At 46.3% G+C, this 24,675-nt stretch overlaps 1 protein-coding gene across 4 annotated transcripts in view; it reads right to left on the reverse strand.

Moving 5' to 3' along the window:
• Window positions 1-24,675, reverse strand: part of DTWD1 (DTW motif tRNA-uridine aminocarboxypropyltransferase 1) — a 116,252-nt gene that overhangs the window by 91,391 nt on the left and 186 nt on the right. The window contains exon 2 of one of the 4 annotated variants that reach the window (XM_086951276.1): window positions 13,008-13,127. The exons of 2 other annotated variants lie outside the window; for them this stretch is intronic. The gene's annotated coding sequence lies outside the window, so the exon portion shown is untranslated. The remainder of the gene's footprint in view (window positions 1-13,007; window positions 13,128-24,675) is intronic. One more of the 4 variants, XM_086951277.1, reaches the window with a different exon arrangement.

Here is a 24,675-nt window from a genome sequence, read left to right on the forward strand (position 1 = left end):
TGTTCCAGACCGCAGCAACATTGGACACATTTTCAAAATCTCTTCCAGCTAAACATTTCTGAGGGAGGTGTCATTCACTTTGTAACTCGAGAGCCATTTTGAGTAAAGTTAACTCATTAGGAACAACCAATGGGGTGTTCACCTACATGGGGTAAAGTGACAGCACTGGTTGACTTTCAGATAGCCATTTACAACATCAGGTATACTGAAGATCAGGTTCATTCAGGCTACTTTACTTTTCGGAGACTTTGAACACCCTATACCATCCCATTTTTAACAGGTCAAGAGATCTGACAAGGGTGTCAAGAATCTCTATTTAACAAGATATCTATATTTGTGATTTTATAAGAGAGCTAAAAACATTTAAAACGGAATACCACAAGGCACCGATCTTTCTCCGTGGGTTTTCAATGTATATACCCAGCCTTTACATTAGTCTTGTTGGAAGTCAACGTTACGTATGAGATCTAGCAATCAATTACCACTGGTAGATTGAGCCAGAATGAGTCAAAGGAAGAGTTCCCGAATATAGAAAATTGTTTTAGAAAAAAATGCTGAATCTAGAATTACAAATACCTTTCAAATTTCATGTAAAAACCTTTGGCACCATCTCTATTTCCCAAATAGTCTTTGGATAACTATATACGTAACACATTTTACACCTCTAGAATGTTAAGATTCATGTTAGTCAGTACCTGTAAAGCAAACCACAAAACGTGCTGGTTCTGCCTAATATGGATGCTATAGGGGTACTGAACACTTGCAGCAAGTCCCTTATGATAAAATACTAAAATGCACTCACCCTCTTCCCCCCCGTGGCTGTCATCATAAATGCTTTAAATTTATTGCTAGCTCACAAGGTTCTGCTCAGTCTCCCACAGCTTGTGGAATTCTCAGCTGGATGACGGAAACTCAATCAAGCAATGGCTTGAAGGAGGGTTCGAAAACCCCTTCTGTTCTGAATGACCGGACTAGGATGGAAAAGTTAGTTTAACAATGACTGTGGGTTTTGGCACATCACCAAATACTGTTTTATTGAGTTGTACGTAACATAACAATTTATTACAATGTCATTTAAAAAGAACTATCATACATAGAGGGAGATAATATCAATTATATATATAGAAAGAACAGTCATATTTAACTTGACCTAATCAATCTGATGGACAACATCCGCCTATTCTGTATGGTCACTCTCGATTTTTCGCCTTTTGCTAAACCTTTTTTCCGTGCTGGTTTTTAGACACTGCATACTGAGGCACTGCTGCCTAGTGCCCAGTATATGTGCTCTGACCAATAAACTAGAGGTAAACTGGCTATTCTTGGATTGGCATATTTAACTCTGTGATATAGTCTTCACAGTATATAGTGCCGAAATACACCTATGACATTAAACATTAAACGGTCACCTGTGGACGGCAGTACTTACTGTGCCAGCTCCTAGTGTGACAAAGAAAACACATGGCTTCAGGTCAACCACTATAGCCTGACTTCTACAGTGTAGAACCTGCAGTGCGACTTGTTAAAATAACCCTGAACGACAGGTAAAAACTGCATTTTAAATACTAGTAAGCCACCCCATGTAAGCCTTGTATCCCACAAGGTAGGGCATGTTACTTAAAAGTGGGACGTTTAGAAAATGAATATTGCCAAGCCCCAGGAAGCTATTTGTGGCAGGCCTAGCTGACTTATGTCAAAAACTAGAGTGCAGAATAAAAAACGAATATTGCTAACTCGGGAAAGGGATCCACTAAAAAAATTAAGAAACCACTATTTATTAATAGCTATTCAAATAGCTGGACTAAGCCTAATTTGCATTCACTCTTCAGCAACTCCCAGCCTGTATTTAGCTCGGGAATAGGAGTGAAAGAGGTGTGAAATGCCTCTCAGGAACAGACAATAGGCTATTTGGAATGGGCAGATAGGACTAATCTGAATTCCACAGTGGGGGGCTTTGGGTATCCTGTGGCACCATGCTATCAAATTCTGCTTGACATGCCAGTTGAGCCACAAGTAATATTTGGGGCTGCTCACTCCAAAGGGAGAGAACAGGGATTGCTGAAAAAGTGAGTAGGGTTTACCCCTTTTATTATGAAGCACCCAAGAGTTACCGCTGCCCACTAACTGGTGCCAGGTGCAAATTTGGCGCTCCTGGACAGAACACTTTCTGTACCATTGGAAGGAAAGAAGAAGAGTCAACCTACTGTCTATGACCTGAGAGGAGCCCTGAAGGACTGGACCTGCTGCCCCTTGTACCAACCACAATGAAGTGGCCTCCAAGGGTAATCATTTATCATTTGGGTCATAAGCTGCAAAAGGCCATTTCCAATCACATTTCCAGCTGACTAGTAGCAACTGGACTTTGCAGTTAGCCTAGACCTGATAGCCTGAGAGTCTATGATCCCCTCCATTGAGGTCCTGGGAGCATTAAAAGTGAACTCCTGTAGTTGATCAGGACTTTCCAGCACGGCATGGACTATAAAGTCCATGCTGTGCTGGAACTTGGGGTGCATGCCAACAGTGGGGTACATGCATGTTTTGCCCCTGAACGCAAACCCATGGCGGTTGGGGCATGGGGATCCTGTAGGGCCATCTTTGTTTCCCCACTGCCAAACATTTCATGGCTGAAATGTATGTATCCTAGGGTTTGCGATGACCAAACAGCGAATTTTAGAGATTCGTTATTTGGTAATCGGCAACAGCGCAGTACAAATGTTTAACAGATTTAGGGTTGGAAACAGGCATACCTCATTAATATTCATGAGGAAAGTCTCGGTTTGCAACCCACTGGGAATCGGAAAAATCACAGGGATGGTGGTCTGCTGGGGTCAGCAGACCACCACGTCTGTGAATGCTTTTAAATAAAGCAATTTTGTTTGGTTTTTAAATGCAGCCTGTTTCTCTTAAAGGAAAATGAGATGCATTTTAAAATGTAAAATGAAAGTTCCTTTTCCTTTTTTAATTGTATATTTAACCATGTGGCTTGTGAGCAGCTGATGGGAATGGAAGGACACTAGCACGGCTCCGAAGCCCTCGCTCATTCTCTGGCATAAATTCATAGGCGGACCTCAGCTCTAGCCATGGCAGGCATTTAAAAATTGGGAAATTATGCTCTGAAATGCGACGAGGCGACAGTGGGAACACGGTCAAGACGGCTGCACAGCAACACAAGATGGCGGAGATGAGGTCAGAGTGATTCTCGGAAGGGAGCATCGATAATACAGGAGCGCTGCGCAGTAACCCAGGCCAGCTGAAGGACAGAGCGGAGACACTGGAGAGCCCAAGGCGCCATTGCGGCTAGGAGTTCTTACTCCAGGTGTTGTGGGGACCGGCCGCACCTTAAGACAGAGCGCTGCGCGGCCGTCCGATTACACACAGCCTTCGCGCCGATTCAAAGCAAGGAGGCGCCATCGAGAAATCTACAGATCAGCCTCTCCCCGATCAGATGTGCAGGCATTGAAGAGGTAGCGCACGGCTGCCCCGCGGGGTGATCTACTGTGGCGGGGAGTGAGGCTCTACACTAGAGGGCCCTGGGTGGAGTCTCCAGTAATTACAGGGCACGCAGTGTGCCGGAGCGCGCTTAGAGGGCCTGAAGAGGTGCAGTCGGCCTCGGCCTCTATGAGTCACAGCAAGTTTCTCTGAAGGGGTCAAAAATGCAGGGATAGGAGGAGCTTCGCGAGCAACCAAGATGGCCGCGTGAGCTCGGAGCTCCGAAGACCCTCCGATCCTCCGTACTAATCCTGTCACATATCCTCTCAGATTTTCGTGAAATATTGAAGATGAACCGACGCGGACACGGATTCCGTTGTCCGATTCCAAATCCGACGTTCCTGGGTGCAGTTACACCGTGTGGAAGTTCGCGGACTGCAAGGGGACCAGATCTCAAGCCGGGGCCTGTGATTGCGACATTGCCAGACGGAGGTGACGAGGCACGGATTTGGCTGCTCCGGCTCACTACGGAGCTAGCGTAGTGGGGGAGTGAGCGTCTGCTGGTTGGAGTGCGGGATAGGTCGCCCCGAACCCAGGTGAACTGGTGAAACCCGTTGTATCGACAGACGAGGTGGCCCGGGGACCAGTAATGGCTGGCAAGGGTAGAGCTGATAAAACACTGCCTCGGGCCAGCAGGAAGACTACCTACTCGCAGTCGAACAACATGGAGCGCTACGCTCAGCAGAGAGGCTCGCCTGGTGCCTCCGCGAGACCCAAGGACCTGCACCGGGAGGTGTCGCCTGAGGTTCAAGAACCCACGCTCCGCGACATCATGGGCGCCATTGAAGGCATGAAGGCCGAGATGCATCAGCAGCACTAAGTGATGGCGCTCAAGGTGGACACTCAGGCGATTGACGTCAACCTGATCAGAGCGAACTTGGGAAAAACGAACGAGCGAGTCAAGTCGCTCGTTCATCAAGACCTCTAGCCTAACCACAGACGTCTCGGATCTGCAAACCGAGGTCCGTAACTTGAAGTCGACCAACGACCTTTATGCGCGGAGGCTTGAGGATTATGAGGGTCGGGCCAGGCGGCAGAACGTCCGCATTATTGGTGTGCCGGAGGGGGCCGAAGACTCGGCTGTGGACCACTTCGTTGAAGACCTGGTCCAGAACCATCTGGCCCCCAAAGGACTTAGTAAGTTCTTTTCCGTTGAGCGGGCGCACAGGATGCCTGGGGGTCGGCCGAAGGAAGGTGCCCCCCCAAGGCCCATCATCGCCCGCGTCTTTAACTTTAGGGACCGTGACTCCATTTTACAGGCCTCAAGGAGCGGTGGGCCTCTGCAGTTCCAGAACGCTGCCATCAACTTCTTTCCGGACTTCACCCAATCCGTGCAGAAACGGAGGCAAAGTTTCATGGGAGTGAAACGAAGATTGCGGGACATGGGTATGAAGTACGCTATGCTGTTTCCTGCCAAACTGCGGATCGAACAGGACGGCCGGGCTTTGTTTTTTGACTTGCCAGAGGTGGTGTCGGACTGGCTTGACACTTTGCCCCAGCGACGTGCAGACACAGAGGAACGATCGGAAGAAGCCACTGGCGGCCAGGACCGGCAGGAATAAGGATTGGCTACTGGACACTTTTTTGGACAATGGGTCTACCATCAGCTGTTTGGTTTGGTAATCCTGCACTCGTAAGGGGGCTTCCCCTGCATTTTTCTATTTGGAGGGTGGGGGGGGGATAGGGTCACCTCCTTTCTCCTCGGGGGCTTTTCGTAGATTAGTTTTCTAGGGGCGACAGGCACACTGCGAGTTGGGTGGGCTATTTAGTCTGATGCAGGGGTGCAGGGTGGGGGGCGGACAGGTTCTTTGTTTTTGTTCTTGGGTTGAATTTTTTGATTCTTTGTTTCCTTTTTGGCGAGGCACTTGGTTGTATGATTCTGTTCATGTAATGGCGGCGCCCGTCGAGGGCGGGATGGGGTGGGATATCGATGATGGGCAGTAGGAAATTGAATGTTCTCAGCTGGAATGTCAACGGGCTGGGGGACCGTATTAAGAGGGGTATTGTACTGCAAATGTTTAAGAGGTGTGTGCAGGATGTAATACTGTTGCAGGAAACTCATTTGGTGGGGAACACATGCCACGCACTTAATAGAAAAGGTTTCAAGATGGTGGCACACTCGGGGTTCTCCTCAGGTTCCCGGGGGTGGGGATTATGGTACGTTCGGCCCTCCCCTTGGAGATTGACTCGAAGGTGGTCGATGAGCGAGGACGTTACGTCTCAGTCACGGGGAGGTGGGAGGGGCGTACCCTGGCTCTGGTTTCGATTTATGTCCCCCCTGGGCTACAGACGGGCACCTTCAGGGATCTTGGGTGCACCATTTTAGGTCTTCCTGAGGGGCTGCTTCTTTTGGGAGGCGACTTTAATGCAGTGGGTTCGGGGACACTGGATCGGCATCCATCCAGACAGAGACCTTCGAGGTGCGCAGACCTGGCTCCCCGACTTCCTTGATACCTTTGGACTTGTTGACTGCTGGAGACTGTTGCATCCCGCCCAGCGTCAATACTCGTTCCACTCGGGGGGCTCATGGTAGCCTCTCCAGGATTGACTATGTTCTGACATTAGCGGCCCACGCTTCGGCGGTCTCAGAGGCCAGATTGATGGCGAGGGGCATTTCGGACCATTCTCCGGCCTGGGTGTCCTTCGATTTTGACGTTGGAGCGATCGAGAGGGTGGCTCCGATAAACCAGTGGTACTTTCGTGATCCCAAGACTCGTGGACTCCTGGCCAAAGCCATGGAGCTCTATTTCTCCGAAAACACGGGCTCGGTTGCCTCCACTGTCTCCTTGTGGGAGGCATTCAAGACTGTCCTGAGGGGGGAAGGCGTTCTCCCTCATTGCTGAGAGAAACACTCTTATTCTTAGGGAGCAAAGTTGTCATGTTATATGGTTGTCAGAAGCTAATCCCTTCTTGTCTATCCAGGGAGGTTAAACTCCTCCTCGTTTATTCGAGAAAGTTTCTAGTGACCTCTGAGCTAGCTGGCAAACCTTAAGTCTAATATAGTCAGTAGAGACCTAGTCGACCTCAGTCCTACGTCTACACTGCTGAATATATTATTCCAATGCGCCATTTGGGAATATAGGAACTACACTACAAGCCAAGCTTTCATGTAGCTTTTACCTGCTCCCTCCCTCTACCCAGGATGTTCCAGAACTTTGGCTCGGCTCTCCATATTAATTTGTTGCCTTGTCATGGGCCCACCCCACGCACAATGGTGATAGATTGCACATTACTATACATAGAGAAAGAGAGACAGATCAGGCGAGTGAGTGATATATTTATATCCTGGATTTTTCTCGACTGTCATATTATTGATGTTCTTGGTCTCTGCTCTCTGAACAATTGTAAAGCGATAGATACCTGTGATGGAGCAAGGTTTCGTATGAAAGAGACTTGCTCGGATGCAATCCTCTCAAATAACGTGTAATACTCTAACCAACATGTTTGTAAATACTAATATTGCATTACAAATCTTATTTAGAATCTATGGGAAGCTTGCCAATGTGTATTACTTACTAAACATTAACTCGAGTGACTTAAAATGGCTGCCGAAAATGCTGGAATTTTCTGCGCGTGCGATTACTGCATCTACATAGTATGATGTCTTTTTCTTTGGTGGGAAACTTTGCAGCTGCACAATAGCTATTAAAATGGCCACTTGAAACGCACATGGTAATGCACATGTTATGCTTAAACTAAACCCCTCACATTTCATTAAATTGCTAATGCGAAAGATTAAATAAATTGATGGGATTAGAGTAGAAATAAGTGGCATACAGTGCATTCATTTATTTCCGTATTCTAACATGTTTTTCTGTGACTTTGTTAATAGTTCGTATTTGGGCCTGGAGGGTGACTGAAATCCCTACCCAATCTGACTTGTGTGCAAGCACACCCAAACCTGTCTGGAACCATGATGAATCAATTGGAACTCAGCCAAGGTCGCTCTAGCAAGATGTTTTATGGGCCCAGATGAGTATGGTAGTTTGTGAGTAACTCAAGCTGGTAAACCTGCTGAATCACCCGCAAGGGTCATGTTTGCGCTATATAAACTTTAAAATTAAATACACACAACACCAATGAAAATACATACTTCCCAAGCAAAAGTTAATGCAAGCAAATGTACTATGAAATAACTACTTTCCCCAATTATAACTGCAATGCACTGTGCATAATAAGAGCCTGTAGTTTCCGGTGTTTGGCACTGGCACTTAATTGTCAACACCAGCGCTTGGACAGTTTGCGCATGGTGGCGCTGTCTGTCTAATTTAGAGAGAAGCACAAAAACAGTTGTTTATCAATTCAGCACACAATAGTAATGAAGAGTACCTGCCACCCAAACAATTAATATAGCTTTAGCGGTGTGGAATAGTCCGATTGTCACACTTGTAAGAGTGTCATGGTTACTAGTTGGGTTCATACAGTTAGTGGCAGGGCTAGCAGGGGCCATGGATGGAGCAGGGTGCAGTGGCCCCTGGCTAGGGTCCAGGCACTTATTTTGTAAAAAATTAACAACTGACAATGCAAAGTTCACAGTTGGTGCTATAAGATGGTGCTCATTCAAGAACAGCTCAGACAAGACCACTTTCAAGACCTCTCTCAACCTCTACCACAGGCTACTGAGAAAGACAAAGTCTAGTCAACTGCAGTCAAGTTCCAACCACAGCAAAGAGCTCTTTAACATCAATAGAGAGTTATCCAACTCCAGAGCCCCAGAAAACAGTATTAACCCTTCCCGAGAACTATGTGACTGACTTACAGACTTTTTCATGACAAGATCACCACCATCTATAAGAACTTCAAACCCAAGTCCTCAGATTGCCTTCAAACACTCACCAGAATCAAACCGGGCCACTGACTTAACTCATGGGGCCAGCTCACCCCAGAGGACACCACCACCATCATGAACTCTGTTCCCTCAGGAGTCCCCACAGACCCCGGTCTGCACATTTTCAACCTCGGTGACCGCAGGATCAGCAGCAAGATCACCACGGTCTTCAACTTCTCACTTACCATGGCCACCTTTCTCGAAGACTGGAAACAGGCAGAAATCAAGCCACTCCTCAAGAAACCATCCGCCGACTTGAGCGAACTCAAAACCTACCGCCCATTCCTCTTTCCCTATCCAATAAGTCCTGGAGAAAAAAACATCAACCGACAACTCACAAACTATCTGGAGGAGAACTTTCTCCTCAACACCCCCCAACCTGGATTTCGCGCCACCACGTTACTAAGACTGCCTTGATTGCAGCTACCAATGAAATCAGAGCCCTCCTCGACTGGGGAGAAACAGCAGCTCAGCTTCTTGTTGATCTCTCAGCAGCCTTTTACACCATATCTCATCACACCCTGATCAGAAGACTGCATCACATTTTTATTCAAGGAAACACCCTCAAGTGAATACCCTTCTTCCTCACCGGAAGAACGCAAAAGGTCCACCTATCTCCATTTTCCATTCAACTCCATACTCAAGGACATCATCTGTGAGTTCCCTCAAGGATCCTCCTACACCCCCATCCTAGTCTACACCTACATTACCCTCTTTACCAACATAGTCGGAACCCCCAGACTAAATATCATATCCTAAGCAGATGACATCCAGCTCATCTTCTCAAATGCCGTCCACGGAGCGGCACAAGGGTAGGAACGAGGCATTGTACTCATGCGGTAAATTTTACCGAGTGGAACACCCTTCGCCTGCCAGCTCATGGGGCATGTAACATTTGTCGAACTAAGACCGCAATAGGTCAATATTTTTGACTACCATTTGAAAATCAATCACGTTTTCATTAGGGCCAGCTCATGCCCTGTAGCCCAAACTAGCAGCCGATTTTTGCTGCCAGTTTGTAGGACTGTAGGCTTACCACTTTACAAACCGAGCACTCCGTAGTAGGGACCATTAGAAGGTCCTGATGAGTAAGCAGTAGGGGACTGCTTACGAAACATGTTGACCAGGTAGTAAGCTAATTGCTCTACCACAAAACCCCCTTCTTAATGTTCCCAGCTAGAGAAGTGAATAAAATGTATTTTTTCTACTAGCCAGGGAATTTTTAATTTTTCTTTTTATCACACTCACTAGTTAGGTCTCTACACTTCACTGATATCACTTACACTGCACCATCACATAGCCTTTGTCACAACAACTAGTGCTCCCGCGTAGCTCGTAGGTCATAGCACGCCCGCCCCTTAGAGGGACGGGAAAACCCCTATGATGAAGCATGACACTAAAGGATTTTTTTAGTGTGTGAGGGGTATTTTAAAAAGCACACAATGCTCTCATCTTTTCATTTTGTAAGAGAGAGTTTAGTATTACACTGCATACATTAAAAATAAAAAATATCACCATCACACATTGATAGAATCTTTTTGTTTGTATAAATCTGTTAGGAGGGTGATTCTATCATTACATCTACGCTTCCTCTATTGTTTTGGACTCTTACAGTCCAACCAGCAATAATGATTCCACAGCATTCCCCTCACCAGGAGAACAGAAATAAAATTACATCACAGACTTTACACTCCGTCGTTGGTAAATTGCCCGCAAAATGGGAACAAATGCCATTCTGGATAGGTCAAAAAATTACTCAAATCGAGGCAGTATTTCCTAATACTACCCCTTATGAGAAACACAAAATTTTAACAATCCGTTTACCAAAGGGGATTGCACCACATCTGGAGGACTGCGACACTTGGGGGTACAGTCTTTGCTGCAATTTACACTAAAACACATGGTGTTCCGTCTATGGCGGTAATACCTGAAGTCCTGAAACAGATTCAAAACGAATACGGGCCGAGCCTGCTTTAAATCTAGGTATGAAATTACTGAAATATGTCAAACAGGTCTCAACAATAATATTAGCTAATATTAAAGGTGAAGCAGCATCCGTGGCGATCCGCGAAAAGTTAAGGGAATTTGATGTAACTGAGAAACCAAAAGAACTGGCCAGAATAATTGAAAAATCCTATGAAGAATTAGGCGGAGACAGCTTGGGTAGGAATCCAGTTAAACCCCAACTGTCTGAAGGTCCTGAAAAGGTCTTTACTAAAAACACTCCTACTCCTTCTAAAAAGAAATGGAAAAATAGCAAACAAACTTCTAAAGAGAAGCGTTCTCAATCCCGAGGTAGGTCTCCTCAAAAGGAACCCTCTGAAAGGAGGTATAACCTCAGAAATAGGTATAATTTGAGAAAACCTAATAGATATCAAGATACTGATACACATTACTCTCGTACCTTTCAAACTTCGTCACAGAAATCCTAAAGAAGAGGACGGTCAGAAAACAAGGAAGAACGCTTAAAGTCCAAGACGATCAACACGTTCAGAAAAGCAAGAAACCTTAATTCACCAAAAAGAAAGTAGCGGGTCTAAAAATCAGACATGCTTAGGATCTTGAGAATACAGCTAAAGTACGGGGAATGGGCTCAGAAAATGTTGGACAGCGCAGCAGAAGCCACCATAGCTCGCAAGAACTTGAAGGATCATCTGGAGACAGTGTACTTGAATGAATTCATTCAAGTTGAAACACAAGATACCAGAGTTAGTTGTCCACATAAGTTATATGAAATAACACTCCGGATTGAGGAGGACATACCAAGAAAGATACGAGCAGTCTTTTGGGAACGACTCTCTAAGGGTTATGACATTCTTCTAGCTGAACAAGACTGGCCACCACAATTGGTCAGGGAGTGCCCACATGGCGATGACATCATTATGTCAGCCATGTCCAACCACATCCCAATTCATTTAAAATATACCTATGCCAGGAAATGGGCAATAGCCCAGGCTCCTGCATTATGTTAAAATCATGTAGGATTGGATGAGGATTCTCCTCACCATAAAATCCAGTTAAAAAAGCAAACAACTGCGCAAAGGCATTACCCAATTAGGTAAGAAGCTAAAAAACAGGTCAGGGAAATATTAGATCAACTTGAATACGAAGGGGTGATTGAAACATGCACCTGGTCCATGAACAATCCTTTGTTTCTGGTCTCCAAACCAGACAATACATATCGTCTAGTATTGGATTACAGACATCTAAATTCTTGTTGTAAAACATTTGAAGAACAAAATGCACAAAGTGCAGCATTAATGAATAACATTGTGCGTAAAAAACTATAAAACCACATTAGATATTTTTAACGGTTTCTTTTGTCAAAACATTGCACCAGAAAGTAGGTATTTGACCGCTTTCTCCATTATGGGGACACAGCGTCACTTCTGTCGTCTCCCTCAGGGATTCAAGAATAGTTCGGGGTTATTTTCAGCGAGGGTAACAGAGTTACTACAAACGTATGATGACAAAGCATTATCATACGTAGATGACATCTATCTAACAGACAATGACTTGGACAGGCACTTGAACAGGGTGAACACCATCATACTGGGATTCACCTCTGAAGGGTACGAATTCAATTTAAAAAAAAAAAAAAAAAAACGAGAATTGCCCACCTCAATGTCCTTTTTCTAGGATATGAGTTATCGAGTGAAGGCAAAAGCCTGGCAACAAACTTTCTAGAGACATGTGCGCTGCTCCAACCTCTAAAAACACTGAAAAACTTAGAGTTGATTCTAGGTTTCCTAAATTGCGGAAGAACATACATTCTAAATTACACAGAAAGGGTTAAACCTCTCTACAAATTAATCAAACCTGATTTTAAAACAGTTAATTGGACACAAAAACGCACAGAAATTTTGCGTTCATTGCAAACAGACATGTTAGCAACAAAACATTTACAAACACGCGTAAACGTACGCAACTTAGTGATCCAAATCATTCAAGGACAAGGCGAATTCACATACTTAACTTTTAAGGTGAAAAGGTACCAATAGCATACAAATCACACTTGTACACACAAGGAGAAATGAAATTTACTTCAAAAGAAAAAATTCTGACAGCGGTTCAACCTGCAGTAGCAAAAGAGGAGCCCTCGCACAGGGTAAGCGCATTATGGTCGTTACACTTGTACCTGCTTTAGAGGCAGTGACAAAAGCGAGCATTCCAAATGCTAAAGCTTTTCATCCGAGATGGATACAATGGGTTAATTCTCTTGCTGCAACAGACGTTGAATATGTTTTTGACACATATTTGAAGACACAAGCATTTCTACAATACGAACAAGAATGTCCTCTGCCTACTGAAATTCTGCCTTTAGAACAGTATGAATGTATAATTTATACTGGAGGGATCAGCTCAACCCGCTACGGCGGGTAAACAAGCCTATAGTTTGGCGTGCGCGATCGTTAAAGGTCGTTGGCGCGATGGCAAATTCCGACCAATGGTCACTAAAACACAATCTCTAGGAGATTGTGCAGTTCAGCATTCAAGATGGCGCTTGAGAAAACGGACTGCGAATTCCCCACACTCAGTGTGCGATTCGTATTATTGTGTTCAATCTTACAATGAATACTTGCAGGACTGGATTCAAAACGGTTACAAAGATGTAAAGGGTAGCACAAGCAAGCATAAATTGCTTTGGGAACAAGTAGTTCAGTTACGATAAAGACTACAAAACACTCACATGATACATACACTGAGTCATCAATGTGATGGCGTTCACGTTGCAGGGATTCATTGGCTGATTAAGCTGCGAAGGCATCTGTGCAAACGGCTTCCGTAGCTGCAATCACTCGTTCAAAAACTAAAATAGACAGCAAAATAATGCAAGCTGTCAATGCTTCGAGCACAGACAGTGGTAAAACATTACCGAAAGGCTTTCCACTCAAATACTCGTACATAACTGATGCGAACAATGTTCCGTTTGCTCGAATCCCTGGAGTGGGGGATAGAGTAATTCCAAACATGGAACATAGATTAGGACTAATCTTAGCAGCACATGAAGGGCTCGCCATTTGGCTGTTTTACAGGACTTAAATGAAATAAGAACGAAACAAAGTAACGTGTTCCTGAAGCCAGGCACCACTGAAGAGAAACCGACGATCCCAGCTAGGCCTGTCTGGATTCCAAAGCTTGGGGATCTAGTCGGAGAAAAGATCACGGACAAGAAGGAATTTGGGCCTTCTTACAACCAGTACCTGTCCTAGCAATCCACGGATCAAGAACAGTATTACTGCCGCCCCTTGCTGGTAAAAAGGAATACAGGTTTGTGTCCATCGACCTGGTCAAACCACATTATGTGGCTGATCATAAGCAGAAGGACAAGTGGACTCTGCCAATGTAGCAGACGCCCTAATCTGGCTACTATCCAAGAGGTTCAAACTGAGAGACTCATCACCTTTGAAGAATCTGCAGTGCGAAAAGAAGGACTATGCAATAAAGCTATAGAACTTGTACCTCTTGAGACCTAAATAACAGTTTGTCAAGAAACACCTGTCTACAATGAAGTAACAAGTGATCAAGTGGTTCCAGCGATTTCAACGAACCCTGATGCAATCCCTACAATTCATTTTCAATCTTTATTTCGATCTACTTAGATCATAAAATATATACATACAATTTAAAATCAACTTGCAATCAATAGGAAATAAAACAAAGATTATAAAAACCTTACAGTAAACATTTTAAAAGAATAACAATGCATTCTAGTAAAAAATCAACAGTACATTTCATTTTCACAAATCAGTGACTTACTTAATATAACGAGTGCGGGTGTGCCACATCGCTGTTAGGAATTTTGCCACCGCAAACACAATCGGGGGTGATAAATCCGTCTTTAAAATTCTGTATGCTGAAAGATGATGTCTAAAACCTAGGTTTTTTAAAAGTGGGATGAGCTAGTGCCTCCTAGATCTATGGTAAGCTTTACAAAAAAATATGATGTGCAAATCATTTTCCTGAGGATGTGTGCATACCGGGCACTGTTCTGTGGGCGAGGGCTGACCCCAGCGTTTGGTGAAAGCCCTAAGGGGGAGTGTGCCGTTCGCCACTGCAAGAAACAATTTCCTGGTCAAAACGGGACTAATGCCATCAAGGACGTGCTCTAGATAATATGAGTCTTTAAATTTGATGAACAAGTTAGTGAGGGACCCCTCCCGTGTACTCTCTACTAATGCATGTACATTTCGCTCATAGAAATCCCTTGAGGAGTTTACGTGGGATCCTAGAGCATGCATTTCCTGGGTCTAGCCATAATTATGGCTTTCCTAGGCTCTCACAAGTTTGTCTAATGTATCTCAACCAGGGAATGTGGAAGGCATTTGGTAAAGATAGGATCTCTTGGAGCTCAGTCCTATAATTCATGAGTTCAGGCGTACTCCAAATTCGACGCCAGAAAGTGATTGTACAAACAACCGCAAAGGTGCACCACATAAATTGTTACAAATGTAATGGAAATGATATATCTTGGAGATGTAGTTGTTCTTCTTCAAATCCTTTATTTTCAAAAACATTCAGTCAAACATAAACAGCCGACGCGTTTCGTCCCAACCTGGGACTTCTTCAGGGCTGTCGGTAAAAAACATATATACATACGATCAGTATTGTGAGTACTGAAATACATGTACAATTTGCAAAGTTAAAAACATTTAACAAACCAATTAAAAAACCAGTTAATACAACAGAGAGATATGGACTTAACATGTAAATTATGTAAATGTTGTATATAAATGTGTATACAGCCTGATTTTCCATCTATGACTACTTGGCTGTCAGATAGACAGTGAGCTAATGCCTTAAACATCAGATACACGCATAGGCTCCGCGTCTGTTGTATTAACTGGTTTTTTAATTGGTTTGTTAAATGTTGAAACGCGTCGGCTGTTTATGTTTGACTGAATGTTTTTGAAAATAAAGGATTTGAAGAAGAACAACTACATCTCCAAGATATATCATTTCCATTACATTTGTAACAATTTATGTGGTGCACCTTTGCGGTTGTTTGTACTATAAAAAAATTCCCAAGGGAAAAGGCACAGTGTTGATGGGTGCCATTCAGTGTGCACACAGTCCCCTTGTTTGAACTGAGGGGTGTACATACCATTCGGGGGATAGTTAGTCAGGTGCTTAGCCTAGTAAGGGTCCATCATCTCTTCAGTTCTTTTTGGCCAGAAAGTGATTGGTTTCAGTCCCAACTTCTCTGTAATTGGTCTTAGACCCAGATCTAACCTCATTGGGAGAAGCGGGGTGCTTGAGGGTAAAGCTACCAGCTGCCTAAAGAATTTATTTTCAGTGGACAACAGGTTTTGGGCTGGTATGTGACCCCACAATTCCCCCCCCCCCCCGTAGGTGACTGCCCCCCTTGCCTGCATTTTATAAATTTGGAGCACAGGACCAAGGGGTTTGTAGGTTGACCTATTTACCATCCTGCAGATGCCACCCGTTAACTGTGCTAATTTCATGTTCGCCTTAGTCCGGTGCGTATCCCAGGTCATGTTTTGGTTGATATTCACCCTGAGATATTCAATACTAGATACCCTCTCGAGTCTCAGGGTGCCTATAGTGGGAATGGGGCGTGTTGAGGAGGGGGGGGTTGAGAATCATATATTTAGTTTGGAGGGCATTGATCTCAAGCCCCCGCTCCACGCAAAAAATCGTGAACCCATCCAAGACGGGTTGTATTCCCATAGGGGATTTGGACAGCAGCAGGGTATCGTCCGCAAACATAATGGCGGGCACCCTGCTGCCGTTGAGCTTTGGAGCATCGATGTCACCTATGCTAGTCAAATGGGCGATTACCCCATTGACAAAGAGGCAGAACAGGGTCGGTGCAAGCACACAACCCTGTCTCACCCCCCTGTCAACGGGGAATCTTCCAGAAAGTGCCCAGTTCCTACCGCACCTGACACGTGCAAAATTCCCCTGATGCAATCTTATCAAGATCGAGAGGATATCAGCTGGGATGCCCAACTCCGCCAACACAGTCCATAGTCTAGCTCTGGGCACTAAATCGAAGGCGGCTCGTAAGTCCACAAAAACTGTGTACAAACTGCCACCCTCGATTACCGCTGTCTTCCAAAACAAGATTTAAACAAAAAAATCGGGTCCATGGTTGAGACCCTCTTTCTAAATCCTGCCTGGTAGGGGCTCAAAATTGCAAATTCCTCTATCCAACTTTGAATACGGTCAAGTAACAGCCTACCAAATATTTTCTGGGGTACGTCTATGAGGCTGATGGGACTGTAGTTGGTTGGGAGCAGAGGTGACCCCTTCTTAAATATTGGCACAATCTCTGCGCCCAGCTAAGTACTCAGGACCTCCATACCCCTCAGGACAGCATTGAATAACAGCACCAAGTAAGGGGCCCACACGTCAGGCTCCTGCTTAAATAAGTCACCAGGTAAACCGTCTAGTCCGGGCACCTTGCCTGATGTCAGCCCTGCAATGGCGGCTAGCACCTCCATCTCTGTAAAGGGTTCCCCATCCGGTGAGCCACCAATGGTCGGTTGTGCTTGATTTGGAGCCCCATCATCAACCATGTAAAGTGACTGGAAATGGTCCTGCCAAGCCTCTGCTAAAATATTGGGTTCGGTAGCCGAAACTGGCTCCTTGGACCCCGTGTTAACAATGCGCCAGAATTTGCAGGAATCCCTGCCAACTAATAAGGTGGCAAGATTTTCTCACTTCTCCTGTTCCCATTCACTCTTTGCGTGGGTGACCAAGCGCTTATAATCCCTCCTTCTGGCCTGAGTCTCAGATCTATCAGTACCCGCCTTCATTGAAATCAGCAGGTCTGATTTGGCCTTACGGCATGTAGCGTTATACCAGGTTGGGCGGTTGGAACAGCCGCCCCCTCTCTTTCCTGTAGTAAATAGGACTTCCGCTACGGACTTAATAAGATCCTTGTGCGCCAACCACAGTTGCTCATGTATATTCTGGGTGCTAGCAAGCTCCATTGTTGGGCACACCTTATCAAGTGTAGGGATGACCCGGGCATAAAGCCCTGAAATCTTCTCTGCATTCACTGCTAGCTTCTCCCACCTCACTCTCTGTCTATTGTTCGTCAGTGCCAGCGCAGATGCTGGTGCGGGTGCCGCTACCCCTCTGTCATCTAAGCCGGGGAGTGCATATTTCAGTTCAAGTGCATTATGGTCGCTGTCTTCCCTTGGGATCACCTTAAAATCAATGATATGCGACCATAAAACGAGTTGGACCAACATGTAGTTCAATCTAGACTCCCGACCCACTCTATTGTATGTGCATTTGGGGGGATGTCGGAGATTATACGTCCATTGCACGCCCGCACACCATGTTTCAGGGTTAAGCCAGTGATCTGGACGTCAAGAGGGGTCCAAACTCCGGGGGGGGTTTGAGGGGCTGACGTGGGGGGTACAGACCCCACTGCAGCCTCCACTAGGGAGAGTCCATCCAGTAGGCCTAGGAGAGGCTCAAAATGGCAGTTTAAGTCCCCTCCTACCAGAAAGGGTGTACCCTGGGGAATGTCGCTGAGGACAACAGATAGTTCGTCGATGGTACACGACTCCTTTGTGATGTTTACCGGTCTGGAGTAAGCGTTTACTACGGCCAGTCTACTCAGGTTAGGCCACTCCAACAGGACCCCCAGAATATCCTCCGAGGCTGTGTCAAGTAATCTGGCTTTACAACCCAGGTCGACCGCCACCCACTTTGCAAGACCTCCTGAGGGGCGCCCCTTTCCCCCCCCCCCCCCCCCCCCCCCCATTTCGCTGGGATGGAGAATGTCGCGAAGCCTGGACGATAGACATCCTCTCTCGCCCAGGTTTCTTGAAACATACATATCTCCATACCATCTATAAATAAGCTCCAATCCGGGCAGTTCAATTTGTTTCCCAGGCCAGCCACATTCTACGATAATATCTTTAAAGAGGATGATCTGTGATCCGAGGTTTTTAAAGATGGAGTGTCCATCTTGCATGTACTTGGCAATAATTCCTGCTCAACTATAATATCTGTCAAAACAGATCGGGGCCCTACAGTAGTCAATTGAGCCGCCTTGATATTTTTTTCCTTCACGTCCCGGTGAGTCTCCCCCGGGGAATTATCACAAAGTTCGGTGGGGTGGGTAATTTTTCCTTTTTTGGGACCCCCCAATCCACCGCCGGCCTCCCCCATCCCGGCCAGATACTGTCAGTCGACCATGTCTAAACAGCTAAACCTGTTAAATGTCGGAAAGTGGGCAAAGTGCTGAGGTCTGGAATGGTGGAAGTTTCCTCTCTCTCTGCCGACCCATCCATCCCCCCTCCAAGGAATTGTTTCCCATCCCACCTCCTCGTGTGTCCACGCCGTTGGTGGGTAGAAAAAGGATAGGGGTAGGGCCTGGATAGATGTCCCCTGGTCCGGGTGCGACCATCTGCAAATATGGGAGACGGTCCTGGGATCCCTAAAATTAATTAGGACACAATCTCCGGTGATTGATTTCCTTGAATTACCTAACCATGGGACTCTCCTTACCATAAGAACCTCGCTCATAACTCCATGGGGAAGGTGTCTGTATGTACTGAGCCAACTAACCATCTTACTTTTTAGTGCCAGAACAGGTTCTTTATAATCACATTTTAGCTCGGGACGCCAGCTAGAATAACTGTATATGGACTTGCCTCCGGTGGCAAGTTAACTGGCCTAATTTTTTTTAGAATGGACATGTGCTCCCTATTTCTCTGCTAATCTGTAGAAACGAAGCATGCACGATTGTCTGAGTGAACTAGTTATCTTTTGTTTCCACGGCTCTGAGAGATATGTTCTTATTCTTGGGGAAACAAAGTTGTCATGTTTATGCGGTTGTCAAAAACAAATCCCTTCTTGTGTATTTAAGAAAGTTTCTAGTGACCTCTGAGCTAGCTGGCACTCACTATTAAGTATAGTATATTCGATAGAAACCTATTGACTTAAGTCCTACGTCAAATCTATGGGCCGTTGTTCTTAGCAGCAAGGCCCCTGTGCCTGCCTGCTAAGAGTTCTAGACAACAGGAGTAACTATTACGTTATACTTGCATCGGAAAAATGAACAGCCCAGCTGACATTACCTGAATTCAGAATTGCAACTGCCGATCACAAGGAGGTCAGCAGCATTGCTTAGCTGCTTGACCCCTCTTGGAATTAAAATTAACAACAAATTGTCACCTCGAAGGAGGTAACTGGTATCACAAAAGATTACGAAATGTGCACATTCAAGTGAAGTTGGGATACGAACCCAGCTCTGTATCCAAAATGATCCATTCGGTGGTTTGGAAGTCCCGCCATGCCTTTCTTATAAGCCATCCCATAATATCATTTATTAAAGTTTTAATTGTGTGCATTTTTCTTTTGTTCATAGCGGCTCGGGTTGGAAGTGTTTGGAAACAGGATAAATAACGGCGCTATAAATTGCTGCCACTTGAGGTACAGTAGAAGCTGGAAGGAGTGGCGCTCATGACTTCCTCCTCTGCTTGTATGCATTGTTTTTTCTTTGAGCCCTCGTAAAAAGCTAGTTTGTTTAATGTATTTTGAAAACTCGCCCGTTTTTAGCTTTTTGTGTGCCGAGTGGCAGCATGTAAAAGGCTTTTACTTTCTGTGGCATATGTTTAATGGAATGGTTTCAGCACTTCACGTCATATCAAAGCATGACATGATGCGCAGACCCATTTCTCTAGGTCCAAAGAGCCGGTGCCGCCTTTTCACACCACCCAAAATAAGATTTCATAGCACTATCAATGCCACCAAATCGCCCGAGCCGTGATTGTCAAATGTGTTCTGCAGAGGTAACTAACTAGCTCTGAATGTTAGAACTGGCTATTTCTGGTAGGCTAAGTCAGCCAAAGCCAGGCGGAAACCACCATTCTAGTCAGGGCAAGGGAGTCACACACCAAGATAACCCCTGCTCACCCCCGGTAGCTTGGCACGAGCAGTAAGGCTAAACTCGGAGGCAATGTGTAAAGCATTTGCGCCAGTACACAACAGCAACAACATACTAGGCACACCACAAAAGGAACTCCACACAAGGTTATTATAAAATAACTTTTGTATTGTAAAAGCACATCAGATAGTATCACACAAATTACATGGTGCCAACTGGCACGGGCAATATTCACAAGGGATTATGTACAGGACAGGGCCACATGGGCCACTGTCAGAATCAGCACTTAGTAGAAATTAGAATAAGTATAGCACAAAATAATTATAGATCACATCCAGTAACTACTGGGAAAAGATACCAGGACCTCACTAGGACCACCTGTACTAAAAGAACAACCACCTAAGTATCACACAGCACCTAGGGGTATAAACAAGAACACATTATCCATGATGCATGAAACACATTCAGAGGAGTAATAAAGGAAAACACATGATGCCTAAAAAATATTCAGAGGTGTAAGACAAGGCACATGATGCATCACAAACACATTCAGAGGTGCAGCGCTAGGAGACACATGACGCCTAAACATTCAGAGGTGTAGCGCAGGGAAAGAAAGACACATGATGCATAAAAACATTCAGAGGTGTAAGGAAGGAAAAACACATGATGCATAAACCTACACCTTCAGCGGTGTTCAGAACAAAGCACAAGATGCAATAAACTACATTCAGAGGTGCAGCGCAAGAAGACACATGATGCCAAAAACATTCAGAGGTGCAGCGCAGGGAAAAGGAAGACACATGATGCCTAAAAACATTCAGAGGTGCCAGAACAATAAAATAGCGCAGAAATCACGATGCCTAAAAACATTCAGAGGTGCAGGAATAACACATGATGCAAGAAAACACATTCAGAGGTGCAATAACCATACAATTGCGCAAAAACTCCCATAAGCCACTACCTGTGGCAGTCCCTAGGCCAACTGGCCTTGTTGGGGCTAAGACCCCCTGTGCCCAAATGTCGGGGGAGCGCGCTGCCATGCAGCGGCAGTCCAAGCACAAGCCTAAACGTAGCAGGTTCCCACTACTTGCTGGGCACCTGGGAACAATCACAAAACTTAAAAGGTGCAGCTGCCCACTAATTGCTGGGCAGCTGTGAGTCCAAACTGCGACAGGGTCCTCACTGACCCTTAGGCCCAAACTGCGCCCACTGCTGGAGCCACACAGGCTCTGAAAACATATGCCCCAAACGTTGGAGCTCTCAGGCTCTGGCATAAAACATGCCCTCAGGGAGCCTCTCGGGGCTCTAAACAAAGCATTTCGCAGGCAGGAGGGGACGGGCACCGGCAATGTGCCCCGACGCCCCCTCTAACTAGAATGGCCCATGGAGCCTTCTCAGGGCTCTACACAAATCTTGCCCCGTCGTTGGAACATCACCCCTCCTCCACTGAGGCAACCACGGGCCTCTCTTGAGCAACTCAGGGGCTAGCCAGCGGAGCGGGACACAAATGATGCCACCAAACCCCTCCCTCTAGGGGACTTTCCGATTACTGGTGGCCTTTAGGAGCAAGGACTTGCCCCCTAGCCAGCGGGGGCCGCTCAAGACAGACATCACCTCGGCTGGGGCGGCCCTGTGCCAGACGGGGCCACCCAGCACCGTCACTGTGCCTGGGACAGGCACCCACACACCAGAGCCCCAGCAGAGCGCCACTCACCTGCTCTGGGGGGGCAGGACACTCCGCGCCGCTCTTCCTAGAGTGGGCTCCTCTTCGCCCGGTCTCCCTCCCTGTGACCGCGTCACTTCACCGGCAGCGGCCAGGGCTCTCGTAATCACAAGAGCTTTGCTGGGGGAGCACGCCGCCTTTTCTCTGCGGTTTTCATCCTGGGGCTCCCATCGCTCACGGGAGCCCCAGCAGCAGGTCACGCTTCTCTTCGGCGCAGCAGCTCCGGTCTCCCTCTCCTCACGGGAGACCGGACGGGCACCAACCAATCCCCACGCAGCAGCGGGCAGGACTTCCACGCAAAACCGGAAGTCCCGCCCCGAGTCAGGCGCTTTGGTGCCTGCCTTCCTGTGTTTGCGGCGCGAGGGCCGCGGACATGGTTTTAACAGGCACAGAGAGGGGTAACCACCCTCGAAAATCAATTAAACTATAGAAGCGAGGTAGGCACTCGCTAGGGCGCCATACACGGGGTAGCACCGACATTATAAAAATAAAGTGCATACGAAGCACTCTGGGGGACAAAAGGCAGGAGGGCTCCCCTCAGGGAAAATCACCGCGCTCTGCCCAAAAATAAAGCACTTCCATCGCGCTGGGGGCACTGCCAGCCCCACAAGCCCCCAGAGATGACCACTACATCAAGAAGGGTCCCAAAAGTCCTGAGGCATCCAGGAGGCAGCACAGCAGCTCCTACTAAGGGAAATCCTCCAGCAAAGTTCTTCAGAAGTCCAGGACCAGTCCATCAGGAATCCAGGGGCTGGGCAGGGCCCAGGGATTCCCCTGGGCCCAAGCAGCAGCACGCCCCTGGTAGGATTCAAGTCAGAAAACAAGAACAAATTGGAAGGGGACACAGCCCCTTCTTATACAGGGAAAAGTCTGTCCCTTCAGTATCACGGACAGAGGTGACAGTCGCCCAGCGGGGGGTGGAGCCAGCATTGTGGTCAGGCAGGCACAGCCCTTCACTATCAGGTGCCATCTCCTCCCACTTCCCTGGCAGCAGATGCTGCCTTTCATCCACGGGCTGACTCAGACAACCTCCTTGGGCTCTGCAGCCCCTGTCACCCTCAAACTAGACAGTCAATCCACAAGCAGGCCCAGGCACTCCTGGACCGGGCTCACCAGCCAATCACACGCCAGACACAAATTACACAAATATGCCAACTTCTAAAAGTGGCACTTCTAGACTAGACACACTCATGCCGCATATACCATTACGCAGCATTCAATCTCACGAGTTCGCACATATCCAACTCGCCGCTGCACTCCCCACACATCAGGAACTACCATGGGCATACATATTCCCCATTCATTCCTATGGGAGGGCAGGTCACTCACCACACATACAAAGAGAGCTCAAGCACTTTACACTGTACCACAGTGAAAAAGTGCGCAGAGGCCTAAAATCACCACCACCAGGTTCCAGAAACAGGCTAGGAAAAAGTTTCGGGGTGAACCTGCCAAAAGGGCCGGGTCCAACACTGAAGTTTTAACGTGATTAATGAGCTAAGACCACGATGCCAGGATGTGTCACTTGTGGGTCAGGGGTTCGGTTATGCAGATTAAAAAATAAAGCACATTATTACAAACAACAACATTTTTATACCAAACTGAAAACTGAACTTGAAACCAAACTAAAACTAACTTGAAATTTCCACTCCCTTAACGTGGCGTATGGCGATCTACTGAGGTTTCGGCTCAGCTGGGATCCGGTTGCTCTGCTTTTCAGACAACAATAACAAAGCGATGGGGAAGGGGCAACACAGGCGGTTGCTGAAGATAAACAGGCATGGACAAAAGCATAGTCATGTCAATGGATTGAAATAAATATAACATTTCAAAAACAGTCAGTGAAAGTCTGCGTTTTCATTTCTATGACACTCCGCAAACCAAAAACCAGGCTCGAGAGATTATGCGCAGGAGTGTCTGTATAGCGACTGCTGGACGCATGCGCAACATAGCCATCTGGACTGGTCAGGCAAAATAAAGTGCGTGACTCAGCCAGCCAATCCCTGGTGCAAATAAGCATTTAAAAACGCAAAAGGACTCGTATTAAGCGAACCTATTCCATAATAAATAAAAGTACTGGCGTCGTAGAAGGCACGATTGGGAGTGGGGGGAGGGAGTGGTGGTGGACAGAGAAGTTACAGACTGCCGGAGGGAAGGGGGTGCAGCAAAGGAACAAGAGAGTTTGGAAAGTAAAGGGAAAGATACCTATGTATGGAGAAAAATGACTACATGGCTGTCAGGAGGAGGGACAAACAAGCCAAAAACAAATCAGAATGCAACATTTCCGATGCAAGCCAATGAAAAACATGGACGGAAAGTGGGCGGAACTTCCCCCCAGTATACTGTATACAGCATCTCTCTACAAGACAGCGCATGCGCTGCCGAGCCGAGAGCTAAAATGCATGGCACAAGCTACACATGCTGATGCACTAATCGAAACAGTGTATCATGCCCATAGCTGCCAACCGGCATGTTCATTTTACCCACGACAAGTTGGATCCTGAAATTGTCGTTTCTTTTTTTCATTAATGGTCAAAAATATAAAGTAGGCGCCAAACATAGAAAGCTTCACAGCTACAGAATATCTACTGGTACTCTTCCGCACTCATGTTTTAACGACACGCAAGTTGTTCACAGCCTTCTGGGTTAAAAATGCGAAAAGTAGAGTTGGTTTTCTTTACATGATATAAACAGTTATTTTGCACATGGTTCCCGAGCGTTTTCCCTAGATCATCGCCCACCCCGACTCAAGGAATTTGG

Source organism: Lissotriton vulgaris, unplaced genomic scaffold (assembly GCF_964263255.1).
Source record: "Lissotriton vulgaris unplaced genomic scaffold, aLisVul1.2 SCAFFOLD_368, whole genome shotgun sequence".
In the NCBI taxonomy this organism is placed as follows: Eukaryota; Metazoa; Chordata; class Amphibia; order Caudata; family Salamandridae; genus Lissotriton; species Lissotriton vulgaris.